Below are 24,109 nucleotides of genomic sequence, written 5' to 3' on the forward strand. Positions count from 1 at the left end.
GTGTAAGTTTCATGTCCTTTTTTGCCCCTATTTTTTTCCTTTAGGTTGTACAGCCAAGGACTTGGCCATACCAGGTATATATGTTATTGTTAAGGTCTTTATGCATTTCTCATGTCTTTTTGCCCCTATTTTTTTTTCTTTAGGTTGTGCAGCCCAGGACTTGGCCATACCAGGTATATATGTTATTGTTAAGGTCTTTGTGTGTGTCTCATGTTCTTTTTTTGCCCCTATTTTTTTCCTTTAGGTTGTGCGGCCCAGGAATTGGCCATACCAGGTATATATGTTATTGTTAAGGTCTTTGTGTAAGTTTCATGTCCTTTTTTTGCCCCTATTTTTTCCTTTAGGTTGTGCAGCCCAGGACTCGGCCATACCAGGTATATATGTTATTGTTAAGGTCTTTGTGCATTTCTCATGTCTTTTTGTCCCTATTTTTTTTCTTTAGGTTGTGCAGCCCAGGACTTGGCCATACCAGGTATATATGTTATTGTTAAGGTCTTTGTGTGTGTTTCATGTCTTTTTTTGCCTCTTTTTTTTCCTTTAGGTTGTGTGGCCCAGGACTTGGCCATACCAGGTATATATGTTATTGTTAAGGTCTTTGTGTAAGTCTCATGTCCTTTTTTTTGCCCCTATTTTTTTCTTTAGGTTGTGCAGCGCAGGACTCGGCCATACCAGGTATATATGTTATTGTTAAGGTCTTTGTGCATTTCTCATGTCTTTTTGCCCCTATTTTTTTTTTTTAGGTTGTGCAGCCCAGGACTTGGCCATACCAGGTATATATGTTATTGTTAAGGTCTTTGTGTGTGTCTCATGTCCTTTTTTTTGCCCCTATTTTTTTCCTTTAGGTTGTGCGGCCCAGGACTTGGCCATACCAGGTATATATGTTATTGTTAAGGTCTTTGTGTAAGTTTCATGTCCTTTTTTGCCCTTTCTTTTTCCTTTAGGTTGTACAGCCCAGGACTTGGCCATACCAGGTATATATGTTATTGTTAAGGTCTTTGTGTGTGTTTCATGTCTTTTTTTTGCCCCTTTTTTTTCCCTTTAGGTTGTGTGGCCCAGGACTTGGCCATACCAGGTATATATGTTATTGTTAAGGTCTTTGTGCAAGTCTCATGTCCTTTTTTTGCCCCTATTTTTTTCCTTTAGGTTGTGCGGCCCAGGACTTGGCCATACCAGGTATATATGTTATTGTTAAGGTCTTTGTGTGTGTCTCATGTTCTTTTTTTGCCCCTATTTTTTTCTTTTAGGTTGTGCGGCCCAGGAATTGGCCATACCAGGTATATATGTTATTGTTAAGGTCTTTGAGTAAGTGTCATGTCCTTTTTTTGCCCCTATTTTTTTCCTTTAGGTTGTACAGCCCAGGACTTGGCCATACCAGGTATATATGTTATTGTTAAGGTCTTTGTGTGTGTTTCATGTCTTTCTTTTGCCCCTTTTTTTTTTCTTTAGGTTGTGTGGCCCAGGACTTGGCCATACCAGGTATATATGTTATTGTTAAGGTCTTTGTGTAAGTCTCATGTCCTTTTTTTGCCCCTATTTTTTTCCTTTAGGTTGTGCGGCCCAGGACTTGGCCATACCAGGTATATATGTTATTGTTAAGGTCTTTGTGTAAGTTTCATGTCCTTTTTTGCTCCTATTTTTTTCCTTTAGGTTGTACAGCCCAGGACTTGGCCATACCAGGTATATATGTTATTGTTAAGGTCTTTGTGCATTTCTCATGTCTTTTTGCCCCTATTTTTTTCCTTTAGGTTGTGCAGCCCAGGACTTGGCCATACCAGGTATATATGTTATTGTTAAGGTCTTTGTGTGTGTCTCATGTTCTTTTTTTGCCCCTATTTTTTTCCTTTAGGTTGTGCAGCCCAGGACTTGGCCATACCAGGTATATATGTTATTGTTAAGGTCTTTGTGCATGTCTCATGTCTTTTTGCCCCTATTTTTTTTTCTTTAGGTTGTGCAGCCCAGGACTTGGCCATACCAGGTATATATGTTATTGTTAAGGTCTTTGTGCATGTCTCATGTCTTTTTGCCCCTTTTTTTCTTTAGGTTGTGCAGCCCAGGACTTGGCCATACCAGGTATATATGTTATTGTTAAGGTCTTTGTGTAAGTCTCATGTCCTTTTTTTTGCCCCTATTTTTTTCTTTAGGTTGTGCAGCTCAGGACTCGGCCATACCAGGTATATATGTTATTGTTAAGGTCTTTGTGCATTTCTCATGTCTTTTTGCCCCTATTTTTTTTTCTTTAGGTTGTGCAGCCCAGGACTTGGCCATATCAGGTATATATGTTATTGTTAAGGTCTTTGTGTGTGTCTCATGTCCTTTTTTTGCCCCTATTTTTTTCCTTTAGGTTGTGCGGCCCAGGACTTGGCCATACCAGGTATATATGTTATTGTTAAGGTCTTTGTGTAAGTTTCATGTCCTTTTTTTGCCCCTATTTTTTTCCTTTAGGTTGTGCAGCCCAGGACTCGGCCATACGAGGTATATATGTTATTGTTAAGGTCTTTGTGCATTTCTCATGTCTTTTTGTCCCTATTTTTTTTTCTTTAGGTTGTGCAGCCCAGGACTTGGCCATACCAGGTATATATGTTATTGTTAAGGTCTTTGTGTGTGTCTCATGTCCTTTTTTGCCCCTATTTTTTTCCTTTAGGTTGTGCGGCCCAGGACTTGGCCATACCAGGTATATATGTTATTGTTAAGGTCTTTGTGTAAGTTTCATGTCCTTTTTTGCCCCTATTTTTTTCCTTTAGGTTGTACAGCCCAGGACTTGGCCATACCAGGTATATATGTTATTGTTAAGGTCTTTGTGCATTTCTCATGTCTTTTTGCCCCTATTTTTTTTTCTTTAGGTTGTGCAGCCCAGGACTTGGCCATACCAGGTATATATGTTATTGTTAAGGTCTTTGTGTGTGTCTCATGTTCTTTTTTTGCCCCTATTTTTTTCCTTTAGGTTGTGCAGCCCAGGACTTGGCCATACCAGGTATATATGTTATTGTTAAGGTCTTTGTGTAAGTCTCATGTCCTTTTTTTTTGCCCCTATCTTTTTCTTTAGGTTGTGCAGCCCAGGACTCGGCCATACCAGGTATATATGTTATTGTTAAGGTCTTTGTGCATTTCTCATGTCTTTTTGCCCCTATTTTTTTTCCTTTAGGTTGTGCAGCCCAGGACTTGGCCATACCAGGTATATATGTTATTGTTAAGGTCTTTGTGTGTGTCTCATGTCCTTTTTTTGCCCCTATTTTTTTCCTTTAGGTTGTGCGGCCCAGGACTTGGCCATACCAGGTATATATGTTATTGTTAAGGTCTTTGTGTAAGTTTCATGTCCTTTTTTTGCCCCTATTTTTTTCCTTTAGGTTGTGCAGCCCAGGACTTGGCCATACCAGGTATATATGTTATTGTTAAGGTCTTTGTGTGTGTCTCATGTTCTTTTTTTGCCCCTATTTTTTTCCTTTAGGTTGTGCGGCCCAGGAATTGGCCATACCAGGTATATATGTTATTGTTAAGGTCTTTGTGTAAGTTTCATGTCCTTTTTTTGCCCCTATTTTTTTCCTTTAGGTTGTACAGCCCAGGACTTGGCCATACCAGGTATATATGTTATTGTTAAGGTCTTTGTGTGTGTTTCATGTCTTTTTTTGCCCCTTTTTTTTCCTTTAGGTTGTGTGGCCCAGGACTTGGCCATACCAGGTATATATGTTATTGTTAAGGTCTTTGTGTAAGTCTCATGTCCTTTTTCTGCCCCTATTTTTTTCCTTTAGGTTGTTCAGCCCAGGACTTGGCCATACCAGGTATATTTGTTATTGTTAAGGTCTTTGTGTGTGTCTCATGTCCTTTTTTTGCCCCTATTTTTTTCCTTTAGGTTGGGCAGCCCAGGACTCGGCCATACCAGGTATATATGTTATTGTTAAGGTCTTTGTGCATTTCTCATGTCTTTTTGTCCCTATTTTTTTTCTTTAGGTTGTGCAGCCCAGGACTTGGCCATACCAGGTATATATGTTATTGTTAAGGTCTTTGTGTAAGTTTCATGTCCTTTTTTGCCCTTTTTTTTTCCTTTAGGTTGTACAGCCCAGGACTTGGCCATACCAGGTATATATGTTATTGTTATGGTCTTTGTGTGTGTTTCATGTCTTTTTGTTGCCCCTTTTTTTTTCCTTTAGGTTGTGTGGCCCAGGACTTGGCCATACCAGGTATATATGTTATTGTTAAGGTCTTTGTGTAAGTTTCATGTCCTTTTTTTGCCCCTATTTTTTCCTTTAGGTTGTGCAGCCCAGGACTCGGCCATACCAGGTATATATGTTATTGTTAAGGTCTTTGTGCATTTCTCATGTCTTTTTGTCCCTATTTTTTTTCTTTAGGTTGTGCAGCCCAGGACTTGGCCATACCAGGTATATATGTTATTGTTAAGGTCTTTGTGTGTGTCTCATGTCCTTTTTTTGCCCCTATTTTTTTCCTTTAGGTTGTGCGGCCCAGGACTTGGCCATACCAGGTATATATGTTATTGTTAAGGTCTTTGTGTAAGTTTCATGTCCTTTTTTGCCCCTATTTTTTTCCTTTAGGTTGTACAGCCCAGGACTTGGCCATACCAGGTATATATGTTATTGTTATGGTCTTTATGCATTTCTCATGTCTTTTTGCCCCTATTTTTTCTTCTTTAGGTTGTGCAGCCCAGGACTTGGCCATACCAGGTATATATGTTATTGTTAAGGTCTTTGTGTGTGTCTCATGTTCTTTTTTTGCCCCTATTTTTTTCCTTTAGGTTGTGCGGCCCAGGAATTGGCCATACCAGGTATATATGTTATTGTTAAGGTCTTTGTGTAAGTCTCATGTCCTTTTTTTTGCCCCTATTTTTTTCTTTAGGTTGTGCAGCTCAGGACTCGGCCATACCAGGTATATATGTTATTGTTAAGGTCTTTGTGCATTTCTCATGTCTTTTTGCCCCTATTTTTTTTCTTTAGGTTGTGCAGCCCAGGACTTGGCCATACCAGGTATATATGTTATTGTTAAGGTCTTTGTGTGTGTCTCATGTCCTTTTTTTTTGCCCCTATTTTTTTCCTTTAGGTTGTGCGGCCCAGGACTTGGCCATACCAGGTATATATGTTATTGTTAAGGTCTTTGTGTAAGTTTCATGTCCTTTTTTGCCCTTTCTTTTTCCTTTAGGTTGTACAGGCCAGGACTTGGCCATACCAGGTATATATGTTATTGTTAAGGTCTTTGTGTGTGTTTCATGTCTTTTTTTTGCCCCTTTTTTTTCCCTTTAGGTTGTGTGGCCCAGGACTTGGCCATACCAGGTATATATGTTATTGTTAAGGTCTTTGTGTAAGTCTCATATCCTTTTTTTGCCCCTATTTTTTTCCTTTAGGTTGTGCGGCCCAGGACTTGGCCATACCAGGTATATATGTTATTGTTAAGGTCTTTGTGTAAGTTTCATGTCCTTTTTTGCCCCTATTTTTTTCCTTTAGGTTGTACAGCCCAGGACTTGGCCATACCAGGTATATATGTTATTGTTAAGGTCTTTGTGCATTTCTCATGTCTTTTTGCCCCTATTTTTTTTTCTTTAGGTTGTGCAGCCCAGGACTTGGCCATACCAGGTATATATGTTATTGTTAAGGTCTTTGTGTGTGTCTCATGTCCTTTTTTTGCCCCTATTTTTTTCCTTTAGGTTGTGCGGCCCAGGACTTGGCCATACCAAGTATATGTGTTATTGTTAAGGTCTTTGTGTAAGTTTCATGTCCTTTTTTTGCCCCTATTTTTTTCCTTTAGGTTGTGCAGCCCAGGACTCGGCCATACCAGGTATATATGTTATTGTTAAGTTCTTTGTGCATTTCTCATGTCTTTTTGTCCCTATTTTTTTTTTCTTTAGGTTGTGCAGCCCAGGACTTGGCCATACCAGGTATATATGTTATTGTTAAGGTCTTTGTGTGTGTCTCATGTCCTTTTTTTGCCCCTATTTTTTTCTTTTAGGTTGTGCGGCCCAGGACTTGGCCATACCAGGTATATATGTTATTGTTAAGGTCTTTGTGTAAGTTTCATGTCCTTTTTTGCCCCTTTTTTTTCCCTTTAGGTTGTACAGCCCAGGACTTGGCCATACCAGGTATATATGTTATTGTTAAGGTCTTTGTGCATTTCTCATGTCTTTTTGCCCCTATTTTTTTTCTTTAGGTTGTGCAGCCCAGGACTTGGCCATACCAGGTATATATGTTATTGTTAAGGTCTTTGTGTGTGTCTCATGTTCTTTTTTTGCCCCTATTTTTTTCCTTTAGGTTGTGCGGCCCAGGAATTGGCCATACCAGGTATATATGTTATTGTTAAGGTCTTTGTGTAAGTGTCATGTCCTTTTTTTGCCCATATTTTTTTCCTTTAGGTTGTACTGCCCAGGACTTGGCCATACCAGGTATATATGTTAGGGAGCTACCATTTGATTTTTATGGGGGGGCTAGGATGAAATTTGAAAAAAATAGGCAGGACAGGAGTTTTGAGTAAAACAAAAAGGCAGGATGAGACACTTTGCAAAAAAAAAGGCAGGATGACAATTTAGGTAAAGAAAGTCAGGATAAACTAATAAAAAGAAGGGCAGGACCGAATAGAGTGAAAAATAAAAAGGCAGGACAGAGATTACAACTAAAAAAAAATGCAGGACAAAAATTTTCATCCTAGCCCCCCCCATAAAAATCAAATGGTAGCCCCCTTATTGTTAAGGTCTTTGTGTGTGTTTCATGTCTTTTTTTGCCCCTTTTTTTTTTCTTTAGGTTGTGTGGCCCAGGACTTGGCCATACCAGGTATATATGTTATTGTTAAGGTCTTTGTGTAAGTCTCATGTCCTTTTTTTGCCCCTATTTTTTTCTTTAGGTTGTGCAGCCCAGGACTTGGCCATACCAGGTATATATGTTATTGTTAAGGCTTTGTGTAAGTCTCATGTCCTTTTTTTGCCCCTATTTTTTTCCTTTAGGTTGTGCAGCCCAGGACTCGGCCATACCAGGTATATATGTTATTGTTAAGGTCTTTGTGCATTTTTCATGTCTTTTTGCCCCTATTTTTTTTCTTTAGGTTGTGCAGAAATTAAGAAACACTAGGGTGAGGGGGGACTATAATTACAGCAAGATTTATTCTTATAAGAGGAGATAATTCTGTAATAATTGCAGATAATTTTTTAGCAGTTGAAATTGAAATTATGAAAGGTCAAGGAACTATTACAGCAAGATTTATTCATTCAAAAATAGATAACTCTGTAATAAATGCTGATAATTTTTTTGCAGTTGATATTCAAATCATAAAACCCTTTGATTATGTTTTCCATGTTTTGAATTAATTTAACAAACTAATGTTAATATACTACTGTGTACATGCAGTAAGAAAGCAGAACAATATTTAGTAAATGTAATGTTGACAACAGAAATGGATTTAAATAAATAATGGATCTATTTTAATTATTTTTTAGGCTCTTCCTTTGACATGTTTTTATGGTATTTGGGAATAAGACTTGGTGGTCAAATACAGCAAAATCAAAGGTAGGTACCAGTATTTTGTTTTTGAAAAGAATACTGTAGATTCATTTATTTTTGTGGATTGTGGAATACCTGTACTTTCGTGGATATATGATTTTGTTGTTTTGATTCTGCAAACAAACCTATATAAATTTGCTATTGTTTGAACATTTAAATCTGTGGTTCATCTGTTACCCACATAATCCAGGGAAATTTGTATCCATCAAATAACATTAGATACATAGTGTGCTAGTGACCTAATACGGTATATATGGGGTCAGTAAATTCTATATGGGATAAGAGCGAAGCTGGAATCCCCAAATGGAGTTTACTAATATAAAAAAAGATGTGGTATGATTGACAATGAGACAACTATCCACAAAAGACCAAAATGACACAGACATTAACAACTATAGGTTACCGTACGGCCTTCAACAATGAGCAAAGCCCATACCCCATAGTGAGCTATATAAGGCCACGATAAGACAATGTAAAACAATTGAAACGAGAAAACTAACGGTCTTATTTATGTAAAAAAATAAACGAAAAACAAATATGTAACACATAAACAAACGACAACCACTGAATTACAGGCTCCTGACTTGGGACAGGCACATACATAAATAATGTGGCGAGGGTTAAACTCCATATATATCGTATTACATCACTAGCACACTATAATGTAACGAATTTATCTTACCGACTATCTTAACATGTGAAATTTAGACTAGTGACCTATCAAAATGAGCAAGTCTTCAATACTGTTAGCATTTAGAACCTACTTCTATCGATCCTACAAAAACAACATTTAGAACCTACTTCTATTGATCCTACAAAAACAGATGCCAAAAGTAACAACTTGTTAGGTGTAATTGTGTTTTATGAATTTATTTCAATCTTAATCATCAATTTCTTTGTCTGTTGATTTTTTCTCAGTACCATTTTAATTTTATAAAGGGATGTAACATCATCAGACCTCATTTTGCCATCATGTTCAAGCACCATATTTATTCATGTACCATACACCACCTTTTGGAACAAGACTGCAGTGACATGATTGCTTTAATTTAGTACTGTTGTACAAAAATTTCAATTTTCCCTATTCAATCATGTTTTCAACATTAAAACCTACAATATTTAGAACTAACCGTTTTTATTGGAATTTTTCGTTAATGGTCTTCTGCTGTTAAGATCCATCTAATCATTTTAGTATATCATAGACAACTAATGGAGAGAATTAGGCATAAAAAATGTCAAACCCTGACACTTTAATAACAAAATATCCATGCTCCAAATCAGGAACCATTACATTACCACTGTAGTGCATTTCATATCTATTTTATGTTTTTTGGCAAAAATAAGGTCCAAAACATTTTGCCTTGCTCCGCTCAGAGAAAAAAATCATTCTCAGCCCCCTCTTTCAAATATCCTGGAAACTCCACTGACAAGTCTTGCTCAGAAGTCTACTTTCTAATCAGTACCATAGCATGAGTAAATTTAAGGATCTGATGTAATTTTGAAAAAAAAGGCTGGATTGCTGTTGCTAGATTATCTATGGGATCGATATGTTTTTAACATCTTTATCATATTTATTGACTTTCAACAATTTGTACGAATAGTATATTACAATTATCATTTTAAAAAAAAATTTAAAGATGAAGGGCGGCATTTTATATTTCAGGTTAGCACCACAGCTTGTCCATTAGGATTGATGCATGGAATATAATTAGGATTGAAGCATGGAATATAATGGCGATCGGAGCTGACTTTAATGGTTAGTATCAGTCAGATTTTTGAACTATTCAACCTGGGAACAGTATATATCTAATGGGAAATGAATCTAATAGGCTTTTCTGTATAAAATTGATAAAATCTCAGACACCAGACTTGCTGAGACTTTGCAAGATTTATGGATTTTGATCAGGTCTGACTGAAAAACTATGGGAACTACTCAAAAAATTAACCATAATAATTCTAATTGTAAATTAATAGAAGTTTTGGCATAAAGTAGATATTTGGTCAGATAAAATGACCAAAATAAGTTTGATTTATTTGATATGAAGTGTTTTATATAGGTATGCTCCTTTCTTTTTCACCCTGTTTGAATTCTGAACCATTCTGTGATTAACAGATGCAATTTTCACAAATTTGAACTGACAAAATACAATTTTATAAATTTATAAAAGTTTGAATGACATTTTATTAATATCATCAGAAACTATTAGGATAATAGTGAGTACATGTTTAACACATGTCCGTTAAATTAAGATATATGATTGCATTTGACATTTATCAAGCAGAGACCAAATAGCAAGGATGTTTAAGCAACTAAAGATCAAAACGGTCGTCAACAGTGAGCAAAATCTATACAGTATATGAGTAAGCTGAGTAAGTCCCCAACATGACAAAAAAATTAAACAATTCATACCAAACTCCAAGGCTTGAGATATGATCAAATAAAAACAAAAAAACAAATATGATATATAACAGCAAACAACAACTTTTTCCATCGTTTTGTACCAACAAAGACTGATAGTTTAAAAGATATGTCAACATGTCACTTTAAAGCAAAGAAAGGTTGTTATATGCATCATTATTGTAATGCTCAGTTAATTATTCTTTTGCATTAAATATTGTTTCAATTATTTTTTATATGGATTTTCCAATCGCAGCCAGCAGAGCAATTCAATGGAAGATGGTTAAAGAAATCTTCAACCAAGTCAGAAATTAGTCTGCAGCTTTACCAAGATAATAAGAAAGGCAAGTTTATTGAAGCCTAACAATTTCTATACATTCTTCAGTAATATTTGATAAAATGTGAATTTTAGAAACAAAACTTTAATTTCTGGATGCAAAACACTGAATTATTTTACCAGTTAGATATTTAAAGATACATGTATCAGGTGTATTAACAAGATTTTCTATTAAAATTGCAACAGTAAATTCTGAGATTGGAATAAAACTTCCAAGGGGAGACAATTTCAAACCAGATTTGTTAATTCAATGGGAGATAACTCTGTAAAATATGCAGATCTTTGGGCAGTTAAAGCAGTTAAGGCAGTTAAAATACAAATATTATTATTTTACAAAGGAGTAGGGGCAATAAGACCCCTAATTGACCTAAAATTACTGCAAATTTTAAATTTATCATACATATTCTTCGATTACTGAAAACTTGACTTAGATACAAGGTATTCAGAAAAACAAAACAAATGTGACATTGAACAAGTTACCATGGCAACAAATCATGACTAAATTTGCATATTTTGTTCAATTTTGTGATTTTCCTTGTTTATTATCAAATTTTAAGTATGTTTTTGATTAAAAGTATATGTGCTCACCCAAGAAACATCTTCATATTTGTGAGATTTAATGTCAACAGTTATAATAAATTAAAGCTTCTGTTAAATTATTTTGTGGTTTCTTGGCTGCTCAAGATGTTTCAAAAAGGAAAATAAAGGTGGAAAAAAGCATAAATTCTGTATTTTTCATCGTTTTTGTGAAAACAGTACAATTTTTTTTTATTATGACTTAATTGTGACGTCATCAGATAAAAATCTTGATGTTTTTCATTTATATTTCTTGACCCCATACATTTCTAAACACTTTGTACCAATTTGAAATAGTTTTATTTTCTTGGGCCAAAACCAGGCCCTAAGAAATGCCCCTACTTCTTTTAAAAGTGTTGATATGATACTATTGTTAACATGTAGTAAGAAATCAAAACAATATTTAGTAAATGTTATGTTGAAAAAGAAACCTGGATGTAAAAAATATAGGATGTATCAGTTTTAATTCTTTTTAGGTTCTTTCTGTGACATCATGTTTTCATGGTGTGGGAATAAGACTTGGTGGTTATAAAATAGATAAAACAAAAGTAAGTACCAGTATTTTATTTCAATTTTGAAGAAAAAAAATTGTTTATAAAAATTCTTTTGAAATTTTGCTCTAGGCTGGTCAGAAGTCTTATATCATTTATCAGTACAAATGTATATCATTATATAAGTAAATTTTAGGATGGGATGTAATTGAATAAAAGTTTGTTGGGTTGCTGGATAGCTGTCTATTCCACATGTTCTTAATAACATCTATTACACATGTACAGTTTGTTGGGTTGCTGGATAGCTGTCTAATCCACATGTTCTTAACATCTATTACACATGTACAGTTTGTTGGGTTGCTGGATAGCTGTCTAATCCACATGTTCTTAACATCTATTACACATGTACAGTTTGTTGGGTTGCTGGATAGCTGTCTAATCCACATGTTCTTAACATCTATTACACATGTACAGTTTGTTGGGTTGCTGGATAGCTGTCTTATCCACATCGTAAGGATTGGGGCTAGACATAGCAAAGAGCTGACTTTTATGGTAGGAATAAGTACATATATTAATGAACTTTTAAACTAGATTTTTCATGTTATAAGGGAGCTACCATTTGATTTTTATGGGGGGGGGCTAGGATGAAAAATTTTGTCCTGCATTTTTTTTTAGTTGTAATCTCTGTCCTGCCTTTTTATTTTTCACTCTATTCGGTCCTGCCTTTTTTTTTTATTAGTTTATCCTGACTTTTTTTACCTAAATTGTCATCCTGCCTTTTTTTTTTGCCAAGTGTCTCATCCTGCCTTTTTTTTTTACTAAAAACTCCTGTCCTGCCTATTTTTTTCAAATTTCATCCTAGCCCCCCCATAAAAATCAAATGGTAGCTCCCTAAGAGTATAGATAATTTTGAAGTATCAAGATACAAATGAGGAAAGTGAAATAAAGTGAAATAAATATATTATTGAAAACTCTCTTTTTTTTTTAGTTTACCCAATTTGTTCAGCTATATAGAAATTAAGAGATGTGGCATGATTACTAATGAGACATTTTATCAACCAGAGACCATATGGTAAGGATTTAAGGAACTAAAGATTACTTTAAGGTATTCACCAATGATCAAAATCTATACCGTATAGTAAGCTATTAAGGTCAAGGATCAGTAAATGACCAGTCCATACAATTCTTTTAAATTTAGAACTCAATAAGATATTGAAAATAAAGATCAGAAAATGTAAAAAACAAGTATATATGTCACCAACTTCGTTTTCAAGAAGCAGCCATTTTTAAAATGGTCCAATAGGGTACTAAATTACATTGAATATAAAGGAAAAATCAATCATTTTCTTCAACAATTTTTGGTTTCCTGAATAAATCATGTGAACCACTCCATAGAAATTTTTTTTGATTACACCTTGTGTAAGAATCCTGGGTTTTGATTGGTTGATAGCCAGTGTATTTTTTACCAATTTACTGTTATCAAATGAATATCGTTCATTTTTTAACGCTGCCGGGTATATGCAAAAAGGATATGCCTTTTTTACCCTCTCTGCTGTGGTATTTGCCAAAAAATACTCTATACAACTTGATGCTTGTAAATTGTATGTCACGATCATTAATGCGTTTTTGAACGATAACATTCAGTGTAATTAAACAGATAGATCATGTTAAGGAGGGGTCATTGCGAAAAATACCGGTCTTGAGAATGAATTTCCCTCACCTTACTGCTTGCGAAATTTAACATTCTCTGGACTGGTATTTTTCGCAAATACCCCTCCTTAACATGATATATCTGTTTAAAAAATTAATATGTTCTTCCTCTTTGTCTAACAAATTATATAATGTAAAAAAAAAATATGGTCACCAACTTCATTTTCCCTGTAGAAGAGACGCAAACTCAACATTTTGCCCAAAAACAATCGAAATCTTAACTTAGTTTACTTAGGTTCTTTTACTGATTCAGGGCCAGCTGAAGGACGCCTCCAGGTGCGGGAGTTTCTCGATGCGGTATTTTAAAGACCTATTGGTGACCTTCTGTTGTTGTCTGTTCTATGGTCGGATTGTTGTCTCTTTGACACATTCCCCATTTCCATTTTCAATTTTATATTACAATTTCCTTTGAGGAGAAAACCATACAAATCAATATTTTTTTAAGGATCCACTAAATGTTATTTTATTAGGGGTATATTCCATTTTTAACTGAAACACTATACTATTTATACATGAATCTATTTAAAGATTTGTGTTCTATTTCTAATTTCGAAACTTGGCTCAAAACTGCGGACGTGAAAGAAAACACCATTACAAAAAAACAAAAACGTGGAATGCCAAATGTAGGGACGGTGACAGACAAACTAAAAAGAGGTCTATTAAAGGCAAATTTTCTTCATTCAAAGGGAGATAACTCTATAAAATGTGCAGATGATATTTGTGCAGTTGAAATTCAAATCAATGACCTTTTCTTATTTTATATTTTCCATCTTTAATATTTATTTTACAAACAGGTGTTGATGTAACACTTATGTGTACATTTATTTTGTTAATTTTATATCGGCAGAAATGGATTTGTAAAATATATAATGTATCCATTTTAATTCCTTTATAGGTTCTTTCTGTGAGATGTTTTCATGGTGTTGGCAACAGACTTGGTGGTCTAATACAGATAAAACAAAGGTGAGTGCCATTATGTTTTTCCTGTTAAAAAAAAAATATCAAATTTTTTATAGAATTTCTTTGGAAATGTTGCTCTAGGATTATAAGACATGGTCAGCAGTCGAATTCTACTCTCATTTATCAGTACCATTATATGAGTAATTTAAAGGATATGGTTTAATTGCTCAAATAATTGCTGTGTTGCTCAATAGCTGTCTTATTATTATAAAGGTAGAATCATGGTATACCACCATCTTGGATTGTACTATCTCAGTACACAATCAGTCTAGTTAAGGTGGTATGGGTGTCTTCCTCCATCTTGGATTGTCAAAAACAGAGAACCAAAGGTCAAGATTTTCTATCAAGTTTGCAAAATTTGATGCAGGAATGCAGATATTTAATGTGAATTTTCATTTAAAAGAATAAATTTATAAGAATATAACTTAAAAATATTAATATTTTTGCAAATTATGATTATTTTTGGTTATTTAAAAAAAAAATTAATTGGCATTTTAAGGGGAGGTAACTCTAAAACAGTGCATTTTCTGAAGGATTCTACATGGAATTTTCCTATTTTGTATTTTAGCTTGAAAAAAGGTACGGTGACCCTATCTTTTCTTTTGATATTCTCAAAGCATTGTCTGAAAGCTATCTTTTTCTTAAGTATTTTACAATTCTATCATTTTGTTTAGTTTCTAATCACAAAATGGTGTTATTTCCTGTATAATCCATACAAAATGTGTCATTTTGTCACGTCCTGTAGCTTGAAAAAATGCGCGGTGACCTATCATTTTTATTATATTTTTCAACATGTATCAATAGGTACTACGTTTTGGCAAAGTATGAACAAATTCTATCATTTTTATTTTAGACTCCCATACCACCTTAATTGCTCAAATCTGCAACTTTGTAGACACATGTGCAATTTTATTGGTCTATTTATATATTTAACTTGCTGATTTATTGCATATCCAAAATATTTCAACAAATACCAACAAATACCAAAGATTTGTTTTTTTTCAACTAAGTAAATTAAGAGGAGATAACTCTTTTTGTAAAATAATGAACTAGACTGATAGTTTTTTTTTATTTTTAAAAAAAAGTCCAGTGACACCATTTTTTTCTTTCTGAAAACTTATAATAAAATCCTATCTTCTCACAATTTATTTCAAAATTATATTGCATAGATTTCTTTTTATGCACAAATTGTGTTTTTTCATGATCATTCTAAGCAAAATTAGACAATTTTCAACAACTCATAGGTTGATAAATAGCTCGATGACCCACCCTTTGTCATTTATTTTGGAAAAGAGCATAGATAAATCTTCATTTTGCCAAAGTATAAGAAAATTCTATCTTAGGAAACATTATAATAATACCCATGATCTACCTTAAACAAAATTTATTTTTGATGATAAAGCATTTTATATTTCAGGTTAGCATCACAGCATGTACATTAGAATTGAGGCTGGGTATGGCCATTGGAGCTGACTTTTATGGTGAGAATCAGTAGATAGATTTATGAACAATAGAAAAATAAAGAGATGTGGTGTGATTGCCAATGCAATTAGACAATTGACAGATATGAAAGGCATTTTAGCAACTCATATCACTTTAACACCTTCAACAATGAGCAAATGAATAAAATGTGAAGCATTCAAGGGTAAAACTAAAATGGCCTGATGAAGGAAAAATCAATTATAAAGAAAACAAATGACAAAAAGATATCAAATACAGTTTTGTTCATCCTAATTTGCTAATAAAGACTGGTATTTTAAAAGTAAATAATGTCACCAAATCATTTAAAAAAAGTAAAAGAAAAGTTACATGTATTCTTATTGTTATATTACATTATATGCCCAGTTAATTATTTTCTTGCATTAAATGAGTGTTTCAATTATTTTCTTATTTAGTTTTGACTGAGATATGTTTAAGAATCTGTATTTTTTTCAGGTAACTTCTACTGTGGCTGCATAAAATGACCGTGTGGGATAACTGTAAAAGAATGTATACGTCATTCACACATTTGTGTATGTTTGAGAAGATTATTGAAAATCCACAACGAAGTTGTCGGTGCCATATAGTTTACCCATATAGTAACATTTCTGAAACCTACATAAAAAGTTCCAAATATTTGAATGTAGGTCGGATGTAAGTGTAAATGAACGAATTATGCGGCGAATATGGGTCACTCACTCTAATATATGTTTTGCTTTAATATATTTGTTTGCATATGATCATCAGTTGTTTTTGTTTAAAATAATTATACATCTTTTTTACTGTCTTCTCGAGACATTCTTTAGAGTATTAGAATTTGGACACTGAGGTATCCAACTTTTTTGCAACTACACAAATTCAGTTTTTAAAGAAGTTAGTTTGACTAATTTCAATCATTTTAGCTAGCTGTTCTGGCCAGCTTGATTGTAGAAGTCATTATTTGGTAAAAGCTAATTTTATGATTTCAGGCAATATAGGAAAGGTGTACTGACATAAGTAGTCTCTAAACACATTAGCTCCATGGAGCTTTCGTTAGCTAATTTTATGATTTCCTTTATGTATAATACTTATGCTGATTTGTATTCATGTTTATTGTTTTAATAATTGTATTTTCGCACGTTTGGAAGCGGGGAATATTGTATTGTCGTTACATTTTCATAAATATTTATAAGGCATAACAAAATTGACCAATCAGGAATTTGATTTTTGTGGTAAGATATATTGGTGTTTTTCAAGCGTTTCACTTTCTAGCCGTTTTTCAACATAGTAACATCTATTTTATATGATATTGACTTCTTAGTGACCATTGGGCACTTTACCCATTAGCATTAAATGTTATCAACTTATGTATAAATACTATGTGCGTCTCAGTGATATTGGTGAACGGTCTGGTGGTCCGCATGAAATTCTCAAGGCTGCTTTTGAAGTGGACAAAACTCTTACAAATAGAGAAAATTCATGGTCTAATAAACTATCTGAATTAATGAAATATATTGGAATACCCTTAAACAAGCATTGTTATAGTAATTTTAAACAGAAACTAGAAGATTTCTACAAAAATAAAATTATATTTGAACTATCTAAGATAAAAGATTGAAACTGTGGTAAACTTTTATTTTTTAGTAAAATTTATACTAAACTTAAACAACAAGAATATTTTAACTTTAATATTCCTATATACCTTAGAAAAAAACTCACTAAATTAAGAATAAGTGCACACTCATTAGCATTAGAAACTGGTAGGTATGCAAGACCAAAAATACCTTCTAATGAGAGATTTTGTAAATTTTGCACAAGAAAAATTGAAAATGAGATACATTTCTTGATTGAATGTCCGCAATAAAACAAAATTAGATCTAAATATATAAAATTGATGATATTAATTCAAATAATTTGGATGAAAATTTTACCAAAATGTTAAATCCTATGTCTGAAAAAGAATTAAAATCTATTTGTATGTATATTGAAGAAGCTCTTGATTTGAGAGACCACCATACCGTTTCATCAGGTAATAATCTTTTACAGTAGTTCGTGCATATACATATATATCTTATATTGTGTGTTTTAAGTAAATTTATGAAAATCTAGAATAATACTAAAGTATAAGGCAGCAACCATTTGATTTTCTGGGGGGGGGGGGGGGGGGGGGGGGGCTATGGTTTTTTTTGGAAAAAAAAGTTTGTTTCCATTTTTTGGAGAAAAAAATAATTTGTTTTTGATTCTGAGAAAAAAAAATGTTTGTTTCACCCTCAGCTGCCACTATATGTAATGCTAAAATAGAAAGACAAAAATTGTTTTCGACTTGTAGCGAAAAAAATAGATTGTTTTTCGCCATAGGTGGAAAAAAAAATTGTCCAGAAAAAAAAACCCATAGCCCCCCCAGAAAATCAAATGGTTGCTGCCTAAGTTTATCATGGTATCAATATCAGTTTATAATGTAATGACATACATAGAATTGTCTTATGACTTGTTGTTACATGCAACTTTATTACATTTATATGTTGTTTTAATATTATAATTGTCTGTATTTGGATCACACCTCTATTGTGCGCTTTCCAATAAAATATTGAATTGAATTGAATTGAATTGAATTTTATTATTGCTGAATCCTAATTGTGGTCATGTAGGCTCAAGCATTGGTATGGGATACAGGTTTCCATTCATATTCATACCGGTAAATAATGATTGTTGGTTTTTCTTGGACTTCCTTGACTATCTATGAATGTTGAAAATTCAGAAATATAAGGGACGACATCAAAAGATCAATGAAGGATAAGAAACTTAATTCAAATAGTTTGGGGGTGGGGGGTTAAACTTGCTGCAAGTTTTGATTATCCTACATCGATTTTACATATATCCATATGGGTCAATCAATTTTTCCCAAATTAAGTTAAGAGGGGGGTAGGGGGTCTTTAAAAAAACTATGTGAATTAAGTTTTTTATCCTACATTGAACTTTTGATGTAGTCCCTAAGGGAATACACTATTGATACATTGATGCTAGTATTTAAAACATTGTATATGTTAAATATTTGTAAAATGTGTATTCTGCTGGAAATGATTTGAGATAAAAATTAGTAACAGCGTCTATCAAGGGCTCACAGTCAGCAAAATGTGTTTTAGTTATATTTAGACATGGAGTATAGGTAATACTCATTTAAATTCTGAGTCCTGACAAGCTGGATTATCAGAATTATAAATATATTATTTGATTTGTTTAAGCCTAAATATTCTAGGGTTAGAAGTTATAGTAAATATATATCTGAATGCGAAGATGTGGTATGAGTGCCAATGAGACAGCTCTATATCCAAGTCACAATTTGTAAAAGTAAACCATTTTAGGTCTAAGTACGACTTTTCAACACAGAACCCTGGCTCACACTCAACAGCAACTTTAAAGGACCCCAAAAATGGCAAGTGTAAAACCATTTCAACAGGAAAACCAACAGTCCAACCCATATAAAAAACGAAAAAAAATTAGAAACACCATAATGAATCATATCAACAAACAATGAACATCAGGTTCCTGACTATGGACAGATACAAACAAATGCAGCAGCTTGAAATATTTGAATAGGCGCATAAAAATTCAGTCAATTTAGATTTTTGTAGAGGCTGCATAAACCTAATGACATAGGGATAGTGATCCAGTGGCGGTGGTGTTAGCTCACTTCTTAAAAAGCTTTATATTTAAGAAGGTGGTAGACCTGGATGCTTCATACTATATATAGATGCTTCATGCTACTATGTTTCCATATGTCGTTTGTCAATAGTCCTTGATCTCATTTTCATGGTTCAGTGACTACTTTAAAAAAAGATAAGATTAGTATGGTTAATTTCTCTCTTATTATGAGTACATGTATTAGGATAACTTTATGTGGTATGTGGGTACCTTGGCCGCCAGACAGTTTTCCCCTGACCTCGACCTCATTTCATGGATCAGTGAACAAGGTTAAGTTTTGGTTGTCAAGTCCAGATGTCAGATACTATAAGCAAAAGGTTTATTATATTTGGTGTATGGAATGATTGTTATTATTAAGGTGTGCATATCTAGCCTGACCTTGACCTTATTTTCATGGTCCAGTGGTCAAAGTTAAGTTTTTTGAGTTTTTGGTCTTTTTTTTTTCTAATACTATATGCAATAGGTCAACTATATTTGGTGCATAGAAATAATTTATGATATGCATGTTAGTCTCTAAGGTTTTATTTGACCTTGACCTTATTTTCACAGTTCATTGTTCCCTGTTCAGTTTTGTGTTTGGATATGTTTTTCTTCAACTATAAGCAATAGGTCAACTATATTTTTTTTAGCTGCCTGGCATGGTTCATCTGACCTTGACCTCATTTTCATGTTTCATTGATCAATGCTTAGTTTTCATGGTTAAGTCTGTTTCTTAGAAACTATAATTAAGCAATAGGTGACCTCATTTTCATGTTTCATTGATCAATGCTTAATTTTCATGGTTAAGTCTGTTTCTTAGAAACTATAATTAAGCAATAGGTCAACTATATTATGATATTTAGTGTATTGGATGATTGTGAGGTGTACATGTATTTCTACTTTGGTTTATATGACCTTGACCTATTTTCTTGGATCATGTTAAGTTTATGTGATAGTCTAAAATATAAAGCTTTACAACAACTATCAACATAATATCAATGATAAGTAAAGAAGGCTTTAAAAGTGAAATTTCTTTGATTGTTGGATGATAATTATAGTCCCACTTGACCCAATCCTTTGAAATTGTACACAATATTGTGGATCATCGAATGCAGTTTAAAGGGGCACTAGCTACCAGATGTATAAAAAATCTTATATCTTTTTTTTATTTGCTCAATCAATTATGAAATACAAATAGTGAAATAATAATTAGCTTTTAGCAGCCAGTATGGTTCAATTTTGTCAAAATTGAAGTTCATATGAATACGGATTCAATGAGGTAGAATTATTTATTTGCAAGTGAATAATTCAAAATCAATGGGTTTTTTTCTCACTACTAGTCGTTTAATACATCTCAAATGCAGTCATATGCTTATCAATGATTTTGTATCCTTTATTACTTGACAGAAGCTGAGAAATATGTAACATAAAGAGCTAGAGCCATTTTCCCCTGAATTCTTTTCGTTTGGTAAAATAGGTAAATTATCTAAGGTACCAGGATTATCATATATATGTCCTTATGTTATAATCGTAATAAATATGGTTCCAAACCAAACTCAAGTTTGAATTAAAAACCAATTGTTCAGAGAACAATTGATGGTCTTTCCACCAGTTAAGACCTTTTTTATATTAAAATATTAAAATTTGGTTTAAAATGTCAATTTTAGCGCCAAATGACAGCTTATTGAACGCTTATTCAAAAAATATATTGTTTCTATAAAAAAAATATATCGAAAAGGGAGATAATCTTTTACTTCCGGTTTAAAAAGTTTACTTCCGGTATTGTTTGATAGTTTACTTGACACTGATTCCAAAAATATATGGTTCTATATACTTTTAATTTGATTTAGTACAAAAAATAGCTACTTCCGGTTTACAAAAGGTCACTTCCGGTTGTGTTTTTTAAGGTCACATTGCTTACAAATTAATGCAAAAAGTCCCATGGCTTTATCATGTGTACATATGAGGTAAAAGCAAGGTCAAAATCTAGAACGTTTAATTAGCATATGACCTTGAGCTCAATTTCAAGGTTATAAACGAAGGACCTCAAATCAAAAGACTCTAGTCCTCTACTTTATATTGTTAATGAGTTATATTATCATATGTATGATATTAGATATAAAAATGGGGAAAACTCGCGTCAAATGTCTACGTACCCTTTCGACTAAAATTTATGTGTTACGACATGTCGTAACTAACAATTGTGTGAAAATATTTTGTCGATATCTTGTATGATTACTGCAAATAAGAGATAACAAGCCCAAATCAAAATTTAATCATGACCTTGACCTCATTTTAATTTTTTTGGACCAAGGACCTCAAATCAAAAGACCCTAGGCCTCTACCACTTATGGTTTTCCAGTTAAAAATGCATATCACTTATAACAAATATAAAAGGGGAAATAACTCTCATATGGAGTCTCCGGATAGCTTCGGTCAAAATGAATCAAATCATCCTGAGGATATAACGAGCAATTTGGTAAAATAAATTTGTCGGTTTCTTATACGGTTGCGAAGATTAAGCGATAACAAGAAAAACAGTGTTCGGGGCCATAACTCTTATATGGATAAGATTTTGGTTACGAGCTGTCAGTTTCAAAAGCGTATTAATTGTTCGATATCATATACCATATATCTAAGCGACATCTTGCGAAACAAAAAAACTGTGAAGGAAAGAAAATTAGGCGGAAGAAAAAAAATAATAATAATCAGAAGAAAACCAATAGGTCTTTCCACGGGAAAGTGGAAAGACCTAATAAAGAATAGTCGTGGGAAAAATTTGGTTGATTATATAGGGAATCACTGATGCATGACTTGAGTGCCCCCCCCTCTTTTAGGTCAGTCAGCGCACCCCCCCCCCCCCCCCCCCCTCTTAGGAAAAGTTCTGGATCCGCCACTGACCGCTGTTTAACCATACTCTTCAACCAATCATTATTTACAACTTATTGATGGTTCCATATAAAACTAAGACCTGTATCATAAAATATAGATATTACTAATACATATTGAATCCATTTAAATTTGGTAGGCTTAATTTTATATAATTTAATAATAAATCTTAAACGGATATTTGACATTTTGCTCTCTGCTTTAATAGTTCTGCACCAAAACAATGCCATTCTAAGTTTTAAAGAGATACACGAAGAACATTTTTACTGAATTGCAAATGCACTTTCTCAATATTATGTTTATTTTCAACCCCCAAACCTCTGATAGATATGATTATATAGGTGCGATTACAGCATCGAAAAGTTGTAACTGAATATCAATAGGTAATAATTTATGTTTTATCTTCCAGTAGAGAGCAAACATTGCTTTTAATTACCCTTGAAAACTTGTGTTTGATATTCGATGAAAACAGCTCTTTTTAGAGCCACGTACGCAATCTTTCAAAAAGAGTCTGACTGGTTGATAAAAATAACGCAAAATCAATAAAGAAGAAGTGTTGTTTTTTTCTTTTATTTTTCTCTTCATTTAGTTTTCCTAATGTTTGTGAAAATTTCCTGAACAAGGTGTGTGTGTGTGTGTGTGAATTCTTAAAGAATGTCTTTTATTTTGCGCTTAACTGGACTAACAGAAGGTATAGAACCACTCAGAATTCGTTTTCGGTGACAAAAAAAAACGTATAAGAAAGAAGTAAGTTGCAATAACTTGTTTCCCAATCCACTATGAATAGATATGTTTAATCTAAAAAAAATTAGTTACTAAGAATAGGTATAAATATTGAACTATGTAGAATATATTTTAGTTATCAAGGTATCCAATGAAAAGGGGGAAGACTGTGGATCCTTGTAGAACACATATTGACTGATAATTCTAAATGATACAAAAATGTATGAATGAATTCGAAAATTGATCATGAGTGCATATTTTGCCTGTTTCTCGGATATAAAGTACCTGGTTTGGTGTATCCAAAGTTGCGTTAACCAGTGCGATACGATCTGATGTTTACTGCAAATACTCTTATTAAGATCTTTTGTGTCTACTGTTATGTGGTTTGGTGGATTTTTTTTGGGGGGGGAGGGGTACAGATTGTTCAACTTCTTATATTTCACTGTGACATCACTGTCCCGGCTTCTTGTAGAGTTGAGCGCTCAGTGAAACATGTTGTTTTGGTGTTAAACATGCAACTGTCCCAGGTTAGGGGGGAATAGGGATTCCGCTTAACCTCACCACATTCTGTATGTATGGACCTGTCCAAGTCAGGAGCCTGTAATTCTGTTGTTGTCGTTTGTTGCTATTTTATATATTTGTTTTTCGTTCGGCATTTTTTGTACAATTAATTCGGCCGTTAGTTTTCTCGTTTGGATTGTTTTACATCAGTGAAATCGGGGCCGTTTATAACTGACTATGCGGTATGGGATTTGCTTATTGTTGAAGGCCGTACGGTGACCTATAGCTGTTTTTTTTGGTCTCATTGGATAGTTGTCTCAAAATGGACAGATTATTTACTTTTTTTTCTCTCAAATTAATACCTTTTCACAGATCATGATACATTTTTAGTCAATGGAAAATAAAATTATATATAACGCCGATAACGTTGACGTTCCGTGCAAAATTAAAATCGTTCAATTTGGACGTGGTAACATTTTGGGGAGACACGGAAACCTTGATGGACATTGATGAAAAAATTAGCGTTTCCTTAACATTAAAGGCTTAAACAGATCTTGACAAAAATTAAATTTCAGTAATAACATTTTTTTCATTGAAATACCCTTAATTATCATGATACTGAATAATCTTGAACAATGGCTCTATGGTAACATTTAAGGGAGACACGGAAATTATTGAAAAAAAAAAAAAAAAAATCAGAGAGAAGCTATGTCAAAAATAAAAATATTTTCGTAAAATTCAATAAAATTACATTTTCGTGTAGAGGCGGCGAACCTTTCCTATAATTTATGTGAAAATGTTATAATATCCAAGTGTTTGCTTTCATTTTTGTGTACTTGAATTTTCAAATCTTACAGCTCTATGAACTTTCGAAAATAGCCGCTAGATTGTGAACAGA

At 33.3% G+C, this 24,109-nt stretch overlaps 1 protein-coding gene and 2 long non-coding RNA genes across 4 annotated transcripts in view; 2 read left to right on the forward strand and 1 right to left on the reverse strand.

The window, feature by feature from the left end:
* Positions 1 to 24,109, reverse strand: part of LOC139519909 (DNA polymerase lambda-like) — a 129,346-nt gene that overhangs the window by 99,871 nt on the left and 5,366 nt on the right. The window lies entirely within an intron of this gene.
* Positions 7,255 to 10,230, forward strand: LOC139519913 (uncharacterized). The gene is made up of 3 exons (XR_011663753.1): positions 7,255 to 7,493; positions 9,151 to 9,243; positions 10,142 to 10,230. It is a non-coding gene; the product is annotated as an uncharacterized lncRNA (long non-coding RNA).
* On the forward strand, positions 13,872 to 16,176 carry LOC139519912 (uncharacterized). The gene is made up of 3 exons (XR_011663752.1): positions 13,872 to 13,962; positions 15,377 to 15,440; positions 15,895 to 16,176. It is a non-coding gene; the product is annotated as an uncharacterized lncRNA (long non-coding RNA).

This window comes from Mytilus edulis, chromosome 4 (genome assembly GCF_963676685.1).
Source record: "Mytilus edulis chromosome 4, xbMytEdul2.2, whole genome shotgun sequence".
Lineage (NCBI taxonomy): Eukaryota > Metazoa > Mollusca > Bivalvia > Mytilida > Mytilidae > Mytilus > Mytilus edulis.